General features: G+C 41.3%; 1 protein-coding gene and 1 long non-coding RNA gene across 2 annotated transcripts in view; both read right to left on the bottom strand.

The window, feature by feature from the left end:
* sick (sickie) overlaps positions 1–16,998 on the bottom strand; it is a 333,346-nt gene that overhangs the window by 45,790 nt on the left and 270,558 nt on the right.
* On the bottom strand, positions 6,929–9,655 carry LOC140225741 (uncharacterized). The gene is made up of 2 exons (XR_011900722.1): positions 7,975–9,655; positions 6,929–7,782 (listed from the first exon to the last, which is right to left on the bottom strand). It is a non-coding gene; the product is annotated as an uncharacterized lncRNA (long non-coding RNA).

Below are 16,998 nucleotides of genomic sequence, written 5' to 3' on the forward strand. Positions count from 1 at the left end.
GTACTTCGATGTATACCGAAGGGTTCGGGTCATACATCTGAAGTACTCCGGTACATACCGAAGTGCCTCGATGTCTGACCCGAACTTCGACATCTCGACCTCAAGTTTCCGGATGCGTGATCAGAAAACTTCAGAGATCCATATGACCTCAACTTCGGGTCCCATGCACGAAGTTTTTGTCTCCGTGTACTATTAGTTTCCAGTAGCGTTTTCACAGATGAGCCAGAAATTTCATTTCCTAATTGCAAAATTAAGTCTGCAGTGGCGTGGCGTGCTTTGCGATGTATCGATTGTTATGCCATTTAAACGTACGACAAAGGATCGATAAACTGGGTGTTCGCAGCAAACACCTTGATAATCGATTCTTCAACATGGGTTCAAATGGCATAACAATCGATATATCGCAATTCACGCCACGCCACAGCGGGCCGATTATTGAAATTGATAGACAAAGCAATAGACTAAGAGGACATAAGGGGTATAAAGCTATCCTATTGGTTGAAATGGGTAGTTCGTATCGACTAAGGGAGAAAATGATGGACTAACTATCGGGTCTCTCGTGGGTTGCCGTTAGTTAGTCTATTGCCTAGTCCTATGTCCATTAAAACCACCCGCTTCCACCAATAGAATCCCTCGATATCTCTTTTGTCTCCTTTGTCTATTGCTTTGTCTATCAATTTCAATAATCACCCCGCAGCGGACCGATTATTGAAACTGATAGATAAAGCGATAGACAAAGACGACAAAAGGGATTTGGAGGGATCCTATTGGTGGAAACGGGTTGTTGCAATGGACAAAGGAGGTAGGTAATCGACTGAGTAACGGCAACCCACGAGAAACCCGACAGTTAGTCTATCATTTTCCCCCTTAGTCGATGAGAACCACCCATTTCAACCAATAGAATTGCTTTATACCCCCTATGTCATCTTTGTCTATTGCTTTGTCTATCAATTTCAATAATCACCCCGCTGGTATAGTTACGTTCTTCCGCTCGAGTAACGACGAAATGACGCCCTGGAAATCGCGGAAAAAGGTAAAAAACTGAAAATCAGCGGTTAGGTACCTCGATAACTGAGAGACTCTTGGGTCTGGAGCGCCTGGTGGCGACTTCCCACCACGGGATGTCCGGGTGGAGGCGGAATTTGATTTGCGGCTCCTCCGAGACGGGCTCCAGGTAGGAGATGGAGTGACGGGCCGCGCGCCCGGTCCGGATCGTCGCGTACCCGTCGTGGACCCCGCTGCTCATCTGCGGCATCCTCGCTCCAAACCGCACACTCTCCGATCAGATACGCGCTGCGGTCAGTGTTCAGTGACCCAGTGTTCGACACTTATCCCGCCCCGCACCACCGCACTTCCGTTGACACATTTTTCGCCATCTTACGCTCGAATTCCCGCTCGTAAGAGCCCGAAATATCCGTAGGATTTGGATTCTTAGAAAAGGTTACGATTCACGCTCAGTTCGAGCTTGCACAATTTTCGCACTTTTAGCTCCTTGCGATACAACGCCAACACTTGATAGCGCCAAAATAGGGCTAAAATATTTGCTGCGGGCAATGACACCTGACACTCAGAAAAGCACTGTAAAGTTGCTGAGCAGACTACGAAACCTTCATCACAAAGGTTGGTCCGTGTTGATCCGTAAGATTTGGATTCTTAGAAAAGGTTAAGATTGCTGAGTTTGAACTTGCTCAATTTTCGCACTTTTAGATCTTTGCGATACAACGCCAACACTTAATAGCGCTGAAATAGGGCTAAAAATATTTTCTACGGGCAATGACAACTGACACTTGGAAAAACACTGACTATAAAGTTGTTGAGTATGTCCGTGCTGATGCGGCTGGCGCGGCGGTCGGTTCAAACTTGCACAGATAACCGAAAATTATGATAAAAAATCTGGATTATCAAATGGATGAGGGTCTGTGAGGGTAGGGTTGGCACTTTTTTCACTTTGCACGAAGATGTGCACACGGAAAACACTATTGAATGTCCATTGAAAATAGGCGAAATAATCGTGATTCAAAACACAGCTTGAAACCTCCACACTTTTCACGTTAATCCTTGGATTTAGGTCCTCATAAGTCCTAAAGTTTTCGTAAACAATAACCGTAATCGGTACTCCTTCCAGCTCAAATCAAATTATAAATATCTGTAAAGATCAAAGGTTAGGTTAGGATATGGGATAGAATGCGCGTCAAATTGTTCTGCCGATTTTTAGGAAGTGAAAGTAAGCATTCTCCCTTATTTTTGGATTTCAAATACGGGTAACCAACTTATTGACAAAGGATCTTTCACTCCCCCAAAAAATCGACTGAGAAACTTGACACCACTTCTAAGGAAGCGAAATAATCTGAAAACGAACAACTGCTCGAAACGATCCAAAAATGTACGACTCCTCGAAACGACCTGCCAAACTGAGAGATGACGCACGGGAGATGTTCAGGATGCGTTGATTGAAAGTCTTCGACGAGTTCGTGAAACTACGTAACCGACAATACTGACAGACCAAATTAGACGCTTTTCCTCCCAAAAAAGTGATTGGACCAATTAGAAATCTCGTCGAATCACTGTAGAAACAGTCTAGTTGTTGCACGCTATTCGATATTGCCACATCGTCTAAAATACCGTCTAAATTCACGAACAGACTAGCCGAGAGGATTACGAAACCTTCCAGTTGGTGCACCTTCGCAATTTTCTTCGTCTAACATTTTTAAAGTATCGATTTGACTCACGGAGGCTCACATTGGTTGCGATAGGAAATAATTTTACGGTAGGGAGTTTCATCAAACATTTTAACCAAGAAATTCTCAAAGAAGGAAAACGACTTTTCAACCCCAGTAGCAACTCATGAAAAGATTTTTCCTCTCGAACGAGGAGCGTTTCGGTTTGAAGCCGAATGCTAATTTGTTGGCTTATTTTGAAAAGAGGTCCCGATTCGGAATCTACATTTGTCTGGAGATTCTATTTAGTGTCCGTAGACATCATCGCGGAATTGATACACTCATGCTCTAAGCTTCCAAATTTTCATGGATTTCAGATTCAATATTTGCATTATCAAATTTCAATTATTTCATTTCATATTTTAATTATTTCATTTCATGTTTAAATATATATTCAATGTCCTTACGTGGTCGATTTTTCCGTAACATAACTTTTTACTGCCCATACTAAACCTGGTATTTTTTAACAAAAATTTCTGTTATTAGAGTCGGGTTCAGTTTCTTTACGACCGGCGACCGGCCTACAACTAGACGGTGGTCTAATAAGGTTCATGGCAATTCCTCAAAAAATCGCGAAATAATTTAACGAAATTGGCAACTGTGGGACACGAGGCGCAAGCTGTCAGTTTACGATTATTGCACTCGTTTGATGGTGAAACGACGCTCGATCACTTTCCCGTTTCAAAACGTCATGAATGGCTCGTTTTCCGCGGTCCACTCGGCCCGGGCCCGGCCTAGGAGAAACCGTCGTCGTTGACGAAAATCTCGTCTCGGTGAGCACCGTACCGCGCCACCGTTCGCTGTTCGCGCGGCTAATGACCCGACTGACTGCAAGCGAGGAGCTTTTGCCGCTCGGGAGTCAAAAAAATCGGAATAAAAACCCAGTGGAATGCTGTACTACTGGGTTCCGAAAAATCGCCGCGGGGAGTTCGACTTTTGCGGAGCGCCGACCTTGGACGTGGAACTAAACGTGCCAAAAGCAAATCCGAGCTGCGTTAATTACGGCACGCCTCCTCCGTGCACGTATCGGTTTTTCAAGCCTGTTCGTTTACTGGTATTGAGCTCTCATCCTAATGGGTACTAACTGGAATCCACTATTTTTTTCACACAGTGAGAATAGAAGGTGATAAAGGGGGGGGGGGCGGCTTCAAAATCAAAGGAAAAATAAGAAGGGGGGGAATTATGAAGTCTCAGTAATCAGCCTCCGGGTAGGAAGAGGCATTTTATGCACTAGTAAGTACAGGGATGAAGTCATCCACGTTTTCCAAAGGGTTATAGAATATTCTAAAAGTGTCCTCAAATAAATTGGCTTTTCGAATCTACGGCTTTGTCTCTAGAAGACATTTCATGAGAATTGGCCCAAGTCCGAATCGCAGGAACGGTACTTCTATAGGCTTTTTATTCGCTAAACTGGACAATAAAATTTCTTCTCCTTTTCTGATTGTGAGTTGCTCTTGGGACTCCACAAGGACTCAACTTGGTATTGTAATTAGCATTGTGTAACTAAATATTTTTCCCAACTTAGCAAGTCAGATTGTTTCCCGCGACAAATCCCTTGAAACGTCCCAAGGACACAAGGCCTTCGACTGTCCAAAAGGCTTACCCTCTTAAAAAAAGCTCTTCCTCGTCAAAACATGATTCTATGTACCGAGAAATTGACACACGAAAATAAACATTTATAGGCACGAACAACCAGTCACTGCGCTACCCTGCTGAGAGCAAGAGTTCTCATGAAACGGCCACAGGATTTCAGCGATAATCGTTACGTTACGGAAACTTTAACGTTGCTTTGGCGTCTTGCGGAAAGATCTCATAAATATCCTAGTTTCTCACACGTTAATATTACATTGACCGTTATTATCTCGCGTTATTACGTCTCTCCTGGTCTCTCCTAACGTGTAGAATAAGATTTTAAAATTTAACGACATACGGTAAATACCTACCTATTCCCGTGACATACTATGCGCTTCCACAGCAGAGCAGTATGTTTCTAAGCTCAACCACTAACGAGTGCTGATCAGGTAATCCAAAGTCGAAATTTAAATCACAAAAGGCACGGTGCCAACAATGGGACCAACGCTAAAACACAGGGGCCTACACATCCAGGCGCCTCACCTACCTATTATTTTTTCACGGTCGAACAATACCAAACCGGCGATCGGTGATTTGGGAGGGCCTCGACTCCTCAGCAACAACCACGTATCTGCATTTGAGTTAAACTGGACTTATGACGTTTTTACTCAGCAGAGTAGAAGTGTCGACGCATAGACTCTACGGCTTCTCGTGTTTTCTGCCCGAATATCCGGAGTTGGGGCCGACCCCTGCTACCCACGCCACGCACTACACCGAGCTCATCCCTAATTGGGAAAAGGGTTACCTGCACAGGGCGCTTTCTCCCTCCCTCGATTTATCATCAACCCCTCGCGAGTCGTGATCGGGGATGGGGCTGCGGTCGAGTCGAGACGAGGGTGGATCACGGCTTCGGTTACGTGCAGGTATTTCCTCAGACTTTGGTTCCACACGACTGTTTTAACTTTGAGCATCCATATGTATCGCCTCGACGGTTTAGAACACTTTATGCGGCAGGTGTCTCTCAGAGACGAAAAATCCCATTATTTGACGAAGATTCCTCGTTTTTTATCTTCATTTTTATTTTATTCTACAGGTCACAGAGCAGCTCTTTCTCTGAGGACCTAGGACATTAAACTTACAGAAAATGATGAGGTAAAAAGAGAGTTGGAGTTTACAACTGGATTACATTTTGCGATTAGTAACTAAAATTTCTGGCTCAGTTTAGAAACAACGTATGTACGATCAGTTTCTCGATGTGCGAATGTGGTTTACGGATGAGCTAGAAATTGTAGTTCCTAAGTACAAAATGAAGTCCAACTGGAGTCCTTACGTTGATTTTGTCCATTTAGGGATGCTTACGGGCACCAACTGATCATACGGCGTTTTTGTTTAGTACGTCTGAGTTTCACTCCGTTAGAGTCGCATCTAGTTGCGATGATCAATGACGTGGGAGTGCAGCGCTGCCATTTTATTTTATCAAAAGATTCCGAGATAATTCCGATTTCCGGAAACACACTCCAATTTGCCAGAGTTCCGAGAAAAATTCCGGGGAAAATTTTGAAATACGCCGGAATTTAGTTCCGAAGATCGTCAAATTTGATCAAAAAGTCCCTAAACTTGATCAAATAAATGGTCGAAGTGACGAAAAACTGCACATTTCGAGGAAATTCCGAAAATATCTAAAAATTCCGGGGATCCAGAAGATTCCGGAAAAAATTCCAATTATTTAAAAAGTTTCGAACTTCGGAATTGATTCTGGGAAATGGCAGCACTGCGTGGGACTTACAGATCGTTAGCAGATGAGAAGAGGACCGAACCGAACGGAGGAAAAAAGAGCTGAAAATCAACGGTATCCGGTTACTTTGAATATGAGATGTCTCTTTCAGTTACTGAAATTTTGCAGAATTCTCTTCTTCTGCTAGACAGAAAACTGACGCCTGAGCACACTTCCTGTGCATGGGAAAATTTTACGCACGTCTGCTCTTTGCGAAGAAAAATTAGACGAAAACTTGTGGCAGGTTGTATCTTTCCATCCTCAGAGCTTCCGAGACGATTTTAGAAGAGGCATTATCACACATCTAACAATAAATAAGACCGTTCAGTGGGGTCAGAGGTTAAGAGGATGGATACTGATAAATGCTAGGGAAGATCCATCTCAAAGGAGCGAGATTGTATACGTTTTGATAGATTGACAATTACATCGAAGGGAAAATAATTAGTTGACTGAACCTATTCTTTTTCTGATTTTTTGGTTATCTCCATAATTTCATTTACTGCAATAGCGTAACTAGGAATTTTTACGCCCCCGCCAAGCTATGGCGCTGCGCCCTTCGATGCATTATTAGAAAAATACTGAGCAACACACTTTTTTCCCCTGCAATTTGTGTGCCCCTTGCGACACTGCGCCACTCTGCTTGGCGGGGGCGGCAAGAACGATAGTTACGTCACTGATTTTCTGGCGTTTTACTTAATGAGCCGAGTGTAATATTCGGATAACATGCATGAAGCTTCAATTGTATTTCCTTAAAAATGATCCTCTTTTGTAAGTTTTGTATCTCTTTGGCACAGATTCCTCAGAACAGAAGATGACATCTTGATTCAATTCTCCCTTTCTTACGAATCCTGAGGCCTTTTTAAAAAAAAAATCCTTGAGAAAGGAAAATTATGACTACACTAAGAAGTAGATAGTTTAAAAACAGAAAAATACAACAATAATAATAATTCGCCACTTCCTGCAGACGTCGATCTACACCTTCATTTCCTTTATCTACGCCCTAAGAAAACCCGAAAAACATCACTAATGACGACATGTGATTCAAAGAAATTAAACGATCCAGGAACAGTTGCTTCGTATTTTCCATTGGATTATCACCTAAATATGAGTGTGTTAAAAATTAGAGATCCACGACTCAAGCTGGGAAGATAGATTAAATCGGACCTGGAAAATTCCAAAATTTCGAAAATCTCCAAAAGTTTGAACGTGTTGAATTACAGAAATCTTCAACACGAGTTGGAGAGAAAAGCGGAATCGGACCCGGAAAAATCCAAAATTCCGGAAATGACCGAAGTATGAGAACGGTGAGTTATAGAAATTCAAATCACGAGCTGAACATATAAGAGGGGACCGGACTTGGAAAAACATCACCAAAGGCTGAGTATGGTAAATCATAGTAATCCACGACACGATCTGGAGAGCAAAAGAGGAAATCGGACCTATACTAGAGAATTCTTGAATTTCAAAAACCACCACAGTAGGAGTACGTCAAATCAAAGAAATCCACATCACGAGCTGGAGAAAAAAAGAGGGAACCAAAATCCCAAATTCAAAAATCACCAAATTTTGAACGTGTTAAATCACAGAAATCTAAAACACGGGCTGGACCTAAGAGAAGTAACCGGACCTGGAAAATTACCCAATTACACTGATAACTGAAGTACGAGAACGTTAGATCGCGGAAATCCACATCACAAACTGGAGAAAAAAGGAGGGAACCTAGCCGGGAAAAATCCCAAATTCAAAAATCACCAAATTTTGAACGAGTCAAATCACAGAAATCTAAAACACGAGCTGGACCTGAGGGAAGTAACCGGACCTGGAATATTACCCGATTTTACTGATAACTGGAATACGAGAACGTTGAATCGCGGAAATCCACATCACAAACTGGAGAAAAAAGGAGGGAACCGACCTCCGAAAATTCCGAACTCGGACGGGGCGTCGGGATCGTGGGGGACGACGACCGACTTGGCGCTCGAAACGTAAACAACTGTCTTGCCGAGCGCCGGGGCCAGAGCGCGATGCACAACACCGATCGGGAGGGAGAACCGATGCGGGGCCGGCGCTAGTGCAGCCTGCAGCGCCAAAATGGGGGACCATCAGCGCGGCCTCAGCGGAAGAGGGAGCAGGGGGGAGGTAAGATCATCGCTACCGTTTTCTGGACGAGTACATCAACTCCGGAACCTGGATTCCCTCTTTTACCGGGTTATACATCGGAATCAGATGATACAACCCGAAGTGCCTTTTGATTTGGGTTCCGCTTCCGCTGTTCCGGGATTTGAGCCGAAGTCGCGTTAAGTTTGAACCGAGAGAAAAAGGTTTGAAGTTCATACCTCCATGAGGTCTTGTCTCCACGGGACGTCTCATGGGATTTGTCCCAGGGAAAAATATCACTTGCAAAGTTGGGAAAAACATTGAGTTAGTCAATTCTAATCACAGTACCAAATAAGAGTCCTTGTGGAGTCCTAGGAACGACTTCAAAAAAAGAAGAAGAAATTCGTTTGTGTTTTGTAACGGGGAAAAAGCCCAGAAGTTTCATTCCTGCGATTCGAACTTGGGAAAAATCCCGTGAAACAACCCGTGGAGACAAGGTGTAATACTCGAATGTTATAGACAGGGCCGGCTTAGCCAGGATGCTGCTGTAGCATTCCGGTCCCCCAGCGAAACGGCCCTTCGGGCAATTTCTTTTTTTGATTCTAGATACTCTCCTTTAAGTCTTAAACACGGGTTTAGATAGGGCCTGGGACTGGGATTTTGAGTGTCATGGGGCCCCTAAAATTTAGAATTTGGGACCCCTAATGATCGGCACCTTGTACCCAAAAGTTCGCTAATCTAGTCCTGGTTATACAGTTTAACGACGGTTTTATATATATAAAGTCGCTTTACAACGCACTCTGGCGTTCTACGACACCCAAACGCCACATATGCCTGTCTTCTCAGAGGTTCTCGGGCAACTGACACCGCAACATCTCTTCGTCAACGCCCTGCCGCCAACCCTTTACGGGACGTCCCCGTCGCCTCTTCCCAGGTGGTACCCAATCCAAAACTTGTTTAACGACGGTTTTAATGTTCAAAATATTTTATTTCGACTTTAATAATTAATCTCGAATGTCGGGTTCGCCTTCTTGTTGCCAGGTAGGCTAGAAAAAATCCTACGTGCTGCAATAGTTACCTACTTTAAAAAATGAAGGCGTTGACGTCTACATTTTTCACCTGACAGAGAGCTCTGTCTGGCTTCAATCAGTTGCCGTCATCGTAAATGCCTAATATTTTAAATGGAGAACCATCGATATGATTTTTCAAGTGAGTTTTCAATCCTGTGCATTTCGTTTAGAGACCAGTGCCTCTTCACAATACACGCAGAAAAAAGGATCTTCGCTATAAAAAAAGAGTCCTAACGGGTGAATCCTTGGCTAGAAGATACAAACATCTAAACGATGTTCTCAAATTCTAGACTTAACTCATTTGGTGGTAAAATAGGAATTAATGGAGGAGGAAAAACCATTCATTTTTTGTACATCCAAAAATGTTTTCTCCTAAAAGAAAACACTACAAGTAGCGTTTGCAGAATGATAAGCACTGTTACGTCCATAGCTGAGGACAATCTTTATTGGGGCTAAATTTTACTTGGATATGAAGCTGAATCTAGAATTTAAGAAAAAAAAAAAAAAAAAAAAAAAAAAAAAAAAAAAAAAAAAAAAAAAAAAAAAAAAATGAATTCATTTAAAATATAGCTACAGTAAATCTGTTGCTCCAATACAATACAATACAGAGATGATAAAATCTTTCAAAGCTTACCACAGTTTGGATGATACAAATATAGGGGGATAATTGAAACTTACCTGCAACAAAAGAGAAAAAAAAACAAAGTTTAGTGAATGAATGATAACACAAAGAGATACAAATGCATAAATGTCACTCTTAATTTTTATAATTTTTCTTGCAATTGCAAAGAGCTTATACAAACCAAACTATTACGGTTACATATCGCCAGGCGGTATATTAATTATACCATCTGTCGAGAAAGGTTACATACAACTGACCATATGAAATCAATTTATCTTCATAGAACTGGAACATCAAAATGACGACTTTATTTTATTCTCAAAACCAACGGTTCTAAGAACTACCGATCCTAAATAATCATAATATTCGTATCAAGATCATGTGACTTAAATCCTGTCACGTGACAGAACGACTGCCCCGACTCATAAAACACCAAACCCGTTCATGCGTTAAAACCAAAGAACCAGGTTGTGGACCTCTCAGAGTTCACACCGATTCAGTTCAACAGTTTCTGAACAAAGTCCTTCAGGCATCACAGATGACCCGAGCTTTCGACGGGCTACAACGAAAACACGACTGAACGAAAATAAAATTGGCGTTAATGTCGGGACTAAAGCACAGCCGTGCTAAGGAAGAACGCCGTATGAAGACTCGAAAGTTGCCAAACTTCCCTTAATAAAACATGTATTTTTGACAAAATTCATGTATATTTTCCCTTGAAATTTTCAGATATTTTAGATTAAATTGCGTACACTGGAAGAAAAACGCATTGGATCTAGAGTCCAGACTCTTAAAAACATCGACAAGAATAAATACTCTTGATTCAATCAGATTTAAGCTTAAATCGAGAACCAAGCCTCTTAATTTGAGCGGATTTCCTTTTGATTTAAGCTTAAATCTGATTGAATCGAGAGTCCTTTTTCTTGTCAATGTTTTCAAGAGTCTGGACTCTAGATCCAATGTGTTTTTTTTTTTTTTTTCCAGTGTACAGAATTGCCTGAAAATTATGGAAAATAATATTAAAAATTGCCCAAGTAAATTCGGTTTTTATCGGAAGAAACTTGGCAACGTCTGGAGGCTCATTTGACGTTTTTCCTTAGCAAGGCAGAGCAGGACGTGCATTTTTTAACATGATCAGAGACATGACAGAGGAAAAAACGGGGGGAAAAGGAGTTGGGCTAAATCTGTTGGGATGCTGCTTGTAAGCGTCTCAGGATGACCGTCCCTCAAGCTCATGCTCATAGACTATGCAAATACTAACCACAAACTGACGGGAATCTCTAGTTCCGATTAATTTACATGGATGTCTCTCGGGGAAAAACTAACAGAAATGAGGGGCAGGAATAATATGGCCGTACTAAGGAAGAACGTCGTATGAGCCTTCAGACGTTGCCAAGTTTCTTCCGATAAACACCTAATTTACAGGGAAAATTGTGAGCATTATTTTCCAAAATTTTCACCCAATTTTCTCGGCAAATTAATCTAAAATATCTAAAAAATCCAAGGAAAAATATGCGTGAATGTTGTCAATAATACATGTTTTATCAAATGAAATTTGGCAACTCTTGAATATTCATACGGCGTTTTTCCTTAGCATGGCAGAATACACCGAGGCTTTTACTACCAAATCCAGGTTGGCTAAGCGGAAGAATCGGGATTAAAGTGTAAAGTAGGCGCTGTATTTTTTCCCTTGAAAAATTTCACCAGGACTAAGGACAAGGACATGATACGTACAATGTAGGGTGAAGACACAGCACTCAGAAAATAAAATGCTATGATGAGGAAACCTTGTCTGTGCCTCGACCTCGAAGAAAACTCATAACGTGAAACGAAACGATCCCATCACACTCATTGTAACAAGAAAGCTTTCGATACCAGTGCTAACATTTTACTTGACGTGGTAAGTTTTTTGCATGGACGCGACGCGTTTTTTCCTCCACACGTCAAAAAACTGCGACGGGTTTTATTCTTTTAAAAGGGTTCGAAGTTGATTTTTTGCAGTACGATGTGAGGGGAGTCACGAAACGAATTTTTAAAAAATTGATTGTGAGCTTCGCTTGCGGAGTCTGTAAATGAGAGAGCACTGCTGCTTTCAATACTAGGTAGATGTACAGTTGCTAGTTAGTGTTTAAACACGCTACGTTACACGCTAAAAACGTGCCGAAGCCGAACTTAAAAGTGAAGCAAACTTTGAAGCAGATTTTATAACTAGGTTTATAACCACATCTCCCACTACTGCGGTGTCTCTATTTATTGTGTTTGAGGCCACCATCATCTTAGAACGGTTAGGTTAGAGTACCTATATTGAGAGAGTATGGCCACTGGGCCCCATGAAGAGGCTTAGGACCCAAAAATGGCGGTGTTTTGTTTTGGTTTTTGTGGATGGGAGGGGGGTCATTGCCAACTTTTGACGGTTATCACCAACCGCACTTGCTGCCAACCTTACTACATCTAAGATAATTTTTCTCAAAAATTGCACACGATTAGCCTTAAAAATATGTAAAGATGTCGCAATAGTGCATTTGAGTAAATTTCTCGTTACGATAAGCGAAGAAAACTACATTTTGAGTCATTTTGCATTACATTAATTTATGGCGTCCGCCATTTTTGGGTCCTAAGGGCTCCATTTAGCCTAAGATGGCTGAGCCAATCAGAGGTGGTAACCCCAGTGGCCATACTCTCTCAATATAGGTACTCTAGGTTAGGTACTCGAAAGGTACTTCTCTCTTAATGCATATCCTAGCCAATAGCCGATTTTTCATTCCCTAGGCCAAGTGACAATTACATCGGAATTTATTACCATCGAAAATCAATAAGCGACAAAGTTCAAGCGATCAGAATGAGATGCAAGAAAGAGTAAGACATTTAGGCGTTGCAAAAGATGATGCTATGCATGGCGAGGTGAGTCCCTCTCCCCTTTTGTTAATCCACAAGAAAACGTTCATAACACAAGAATATAGGTGTTATTATGATCTTTGACAGATATTCCGCCTGGAAGCGTTCTCAACCTGGAATAATTACGGTGCTTTCAGATGTCGGTTCGACCAGGAACGTGCGCGCTATTAGGCACGCGCCAATGATTCTCAGAGAAGCCACCAACAGATGAGCCTCATATTATAAGAAAATGTAGAAAATTCTCTTGACAAAAATTATTCTCAAGTAATTAATGTAGTTATGACTCGGGGAAAACTTTTCGAAAGTTCCGAGTTTTCTATAGCAACGCTTCAGTGCGGCTTGGCGTGCTTTGCAATACATCGATTGATCTGCCATTTAAACCTATGGAAAAGGATCGATAAACAGGGTGTTCGCGATAAACACCTTTAGAATCAATTCTTCGCCACGCAGCTTGGAAATATCGATTATCGATCATTCACGCCTCGCCACTGAACAGTTACCTTTCCAGGGAAGATTTGAGTGTGCCCTGATTGTTCTAGTGTAGCTGCCTCTGTGATTATGACCTATTGACACGACTTTTTGTGGCTAGGGACCTTTGCTCCCTATTTTGAATGTTTTCCTTCATTTGAAACTGCCCAGTTGCTGTGGATGACACGTCTAAAAAAACCAATCAACGCAGTAGAACAAGGAAATGCGTCAAAATATCACCATGAATAGCACTCTTTTTTGCCGATGTTTTCATCACAAATCGTAAACCTAAAAACAACAACAGGATAGTGATCCAGGCTGTTTTTATGATTGTAATGTAAAAAAGTTTCATCGAAATTCGCAAGTGCATGCTTTCAAAAACCACCTGACTATCCATTGAATACACTCACATTGACTTATTTTAGTTGATATTTTCGCACAACGCATTTTAAGTTGGACGATGCGAAAACCCACTAACTTTTTGATGATAATTTGGATCACTTCCGATTCTTGGCTTTTACTAATGGTATATAATGTAAACGACTAAACCTCGAAGTAAACGATGATTCTGAGACAGGCTATTTTAATTCAAATTTTCTGCAACTTTGTAGGTCTTTTTCACAGTTAAAGTTTGATTAACAGAAAAAGGGCACATGCGAGCCTGTGCATTTTGTTAAATAATGAACCTCTAGAAAAGGTAGGTAGGTATGAATCAAAACACAACGCAACACGATTTCTCCCTCGATTTTCACAAAGAAAACGAATCACATTACGAAAGGCCCGGAAATTAACTCCAGAACAAAAATTTACAGTAAATACCGGTTACATGGCAAAATACAAATGACTTCATCCGTACAATCTGCTCGTAACTTCCATTTGATTTGTGTTAATATAATACTTGTAAGAATCTCGTTCAAGGAAGTAATTTCCGAACTTACTCTTGTATGAATCGGCTTTTGCGTAAGATTTTGCAGAGAGACAAGAGATGACTTTTTCTAGCCCTACAGCCTGATTGTTGATATTTTGTGTTTGTCGAGTAGACATAGATGACATATGTTGAGCGTGATTGGTCGGCTATGTCTTCGCTGTTATATCGTACCTTTGTCAGGTAGGCACGACAAAGCAGATAAGACATAGCCGACCAATCACGCTCCGCCTTTTGACCTATGTCATCTATGTCTACCCGACAAACACAAAATTTCAACAATCAGGCTGCAGACTTTGCTTGAAATAGCGCACAATTGTAATTAAAGGAGAGACATAAGTGAGACGTTGGATGTGGTAAAAACCTAAAAGCAAAATCACGTCATCGATCTAGACCGAAATGATAAATGAGCAGGCGTTACCACCCTAATTAAATTGCATGATAGAACGTCGGAAACTTATTGCAGGGCCGAACTAACGATTGGGATGGAAAGTTTAGGAGCCCCTGACTTGAACGCCAGGCGGTGCGCGCGAGGGATGGCTGACCGCCGCGAGGCCGAAAGAGCGCGGAAGAAAAGACAAGAAAGTATTGGCTTGGCGGGGCATTTTTCGATGCCTGAATGGAACTTACGTACGCCTGCGAAAATAATTGGCAGCTTAAAGAATATATCAAACACAGCTAGACTGCTCTACATTCGAACGACTAACGGACTTACCGAGTTCAAAAGCGGGAGGGGCTACGAATTACAATAAAAATAATTTAATCGGCGAGCAACAAGCCTAATTTTCACATTAATACCGCCAATATGTTTCGGCTGAAAACTCAGCCTTCCTCAGTTGGATAAAAACAGTAAAAAATCGTAAAAATCTAAGAGAGTAGCACTCGGCTGTACATTTTAAAGCGAGAAAAATGTTGTTACCCCAAAATTACTCTAAAAATACGCTAGGAATTACTCGTCAGAAAGCCCAACATTGGTCTAAATTTAAAATGGAGAGAGTTGTTCCAAAAGTAAGAAAGAAGTGGATAACATATAAAACAAAATGCATCGATGCGGAGAAGAGAGGAGGGAGAGAGAGAGAGAGAGGGAGAGGGAGGGAGAGAGGGAGAGAGGGGGAGGGAGAGGGGGAGAGAGAGAGAGAGAGTTGGTGGCTAAATGAATTTTTTCAAAACGATTTTCGTCTGATGAATCAAACAAAATCGTTGTGTTTTCCGCTCATTTATTCAAGATCCGTGAAGGATCGATTGGATTTAAGCCACAATAACTAGGTTTTGAAATTAGCTTAAACAAATATTCATGGTTTTTATTATTATTTATTTTGGTTTTTAAGTGATGTATTTATTTGGTATAAATAGCACCGAAGGTAGACCGAATAGATTTAGCCCGAATAGTTGCATCATTTGAAAACCAAATCCAATGTGGCTGAGTTGATGAGTGAGTGCGATTGCTTTCGATAATTTTTCGGTGCGGAATAACGACGTTCGGTAAGGAGAAACGCCTTCATTGTGAAAAGATACTTCCTAGCATGACCGTGGAGGTCGAATAATTGTATCATGAAAGAACCCAATCATCAGTGTTGTAAATGAGCGAGTAACACGGCTGCTTCATAATGCTTTGATGATTTAAGTCGCACAAGTTCGAAGGACCGCGGTCTTAGAAGCCGAATAGTTGCATCATTTAGAAACCCAACCAACAATGTAGTAAATACGAATGCTTGAGATATATTGAGTGACGACGCATTAAAAACGCCTTCATGATGAAAAGATACTTCCTAGCATGACCGCGGGGGTCAAATAGTTGTATCATGAAAAAAACCCATCAACGGTGTAGTAAATGAGCGAGTAACACGGTTACTTCAGATAATTCTTTGATGATATGAGTCGTACAAGTTTGAAAGACCTGCCTCCGTGTTCAATCATCCATAGAAAAAGAGCAACCCGAAATAACATTTTCACTAGATGTAGTGGGTGTTAAAGTAAAATGTTTGCTTATCATTAACGGCACACTCTCTTAGTTTTTCGTCAACCTATCCTCTCTCACTTCTCCTGAGCGGTAACAATCAAATTACGTAAAGACGCATGTTGAGTCCATAATTGAGATGACACGATACGGCACTGCTGGACCAGTGATTTAGCGAGTATGCGTCTGAATTTATCGAAATATTATAAATTCTGAGCAGCTTACGCCTGGGGGAACCGTCGATGACTGTATTGACTCACGGAGATTATGTCCGTCCTCCGTCGCTAATTTTATGTTTGAGATGGGACGTCGAGTCGTGCACGATGAATTAACGTTGATCTGCTTCGTTGCCACATCACAAAACTAGGAGGAGGGTGAACCAGAAGAAGATGAAGAAGAAGGAGAAGAAGAAGAGGAGGAAGAGGAGGAAGAAAAAGAGGAGGAAGACGAAAAAGAGGTGGAGGAAGAAAAAGAGGAGGAAGAAAAAGAGGAGGAGGAAGGGGAAGAAGAGGAGGAGGAAGAAGAAGAAAAACAAGAAGAAGAAAAAGAAAAAAGAAGAAGAAAAGAAGAAAAAGAAAAGAAGAAGAAGAAAAGAAGAAAAAGAAAAGAAGAAAAAGAAAAGAAGAAGAAGAAAAGAAGAAAAAGAAACGAAGAAGAAGAAAAGAAGAAAAAGAAAAAGAAAAAGAAGAAGAAAAAGAGGAAAAGGCAAAGAAGAAGAAGAAGAAGGAGGAGGAGAAGAAGAAGAAGAAGAAGAAGAAAAAGGAAAAAGAAATAGTTGAAGAAAAGAAGAAGAAGGAGAAGAAGGAGAAGAAGAAGAAGAAGAAGAAAGAAATAGTTGAAGAAAAGAAGAAGAAAAATAAGAAGAAAAATAAGAAGAAAAAGAAAAAGAAAGAAAAGAAGA

Source organism: Bemisia tabaci, unplaced genomic scaffold, assembly GCF_918797505.1.
Source record: "Bemisia tabaci unplaced genomic scaffold, PGI_BMITA_v3".
Taxonomy (NCBI): Eukaryota; Metazoa; Arthropoda; class Insecta; order Hemiptera; family Aleyrodidae; genus Bemisia; species Bemisia tabaci.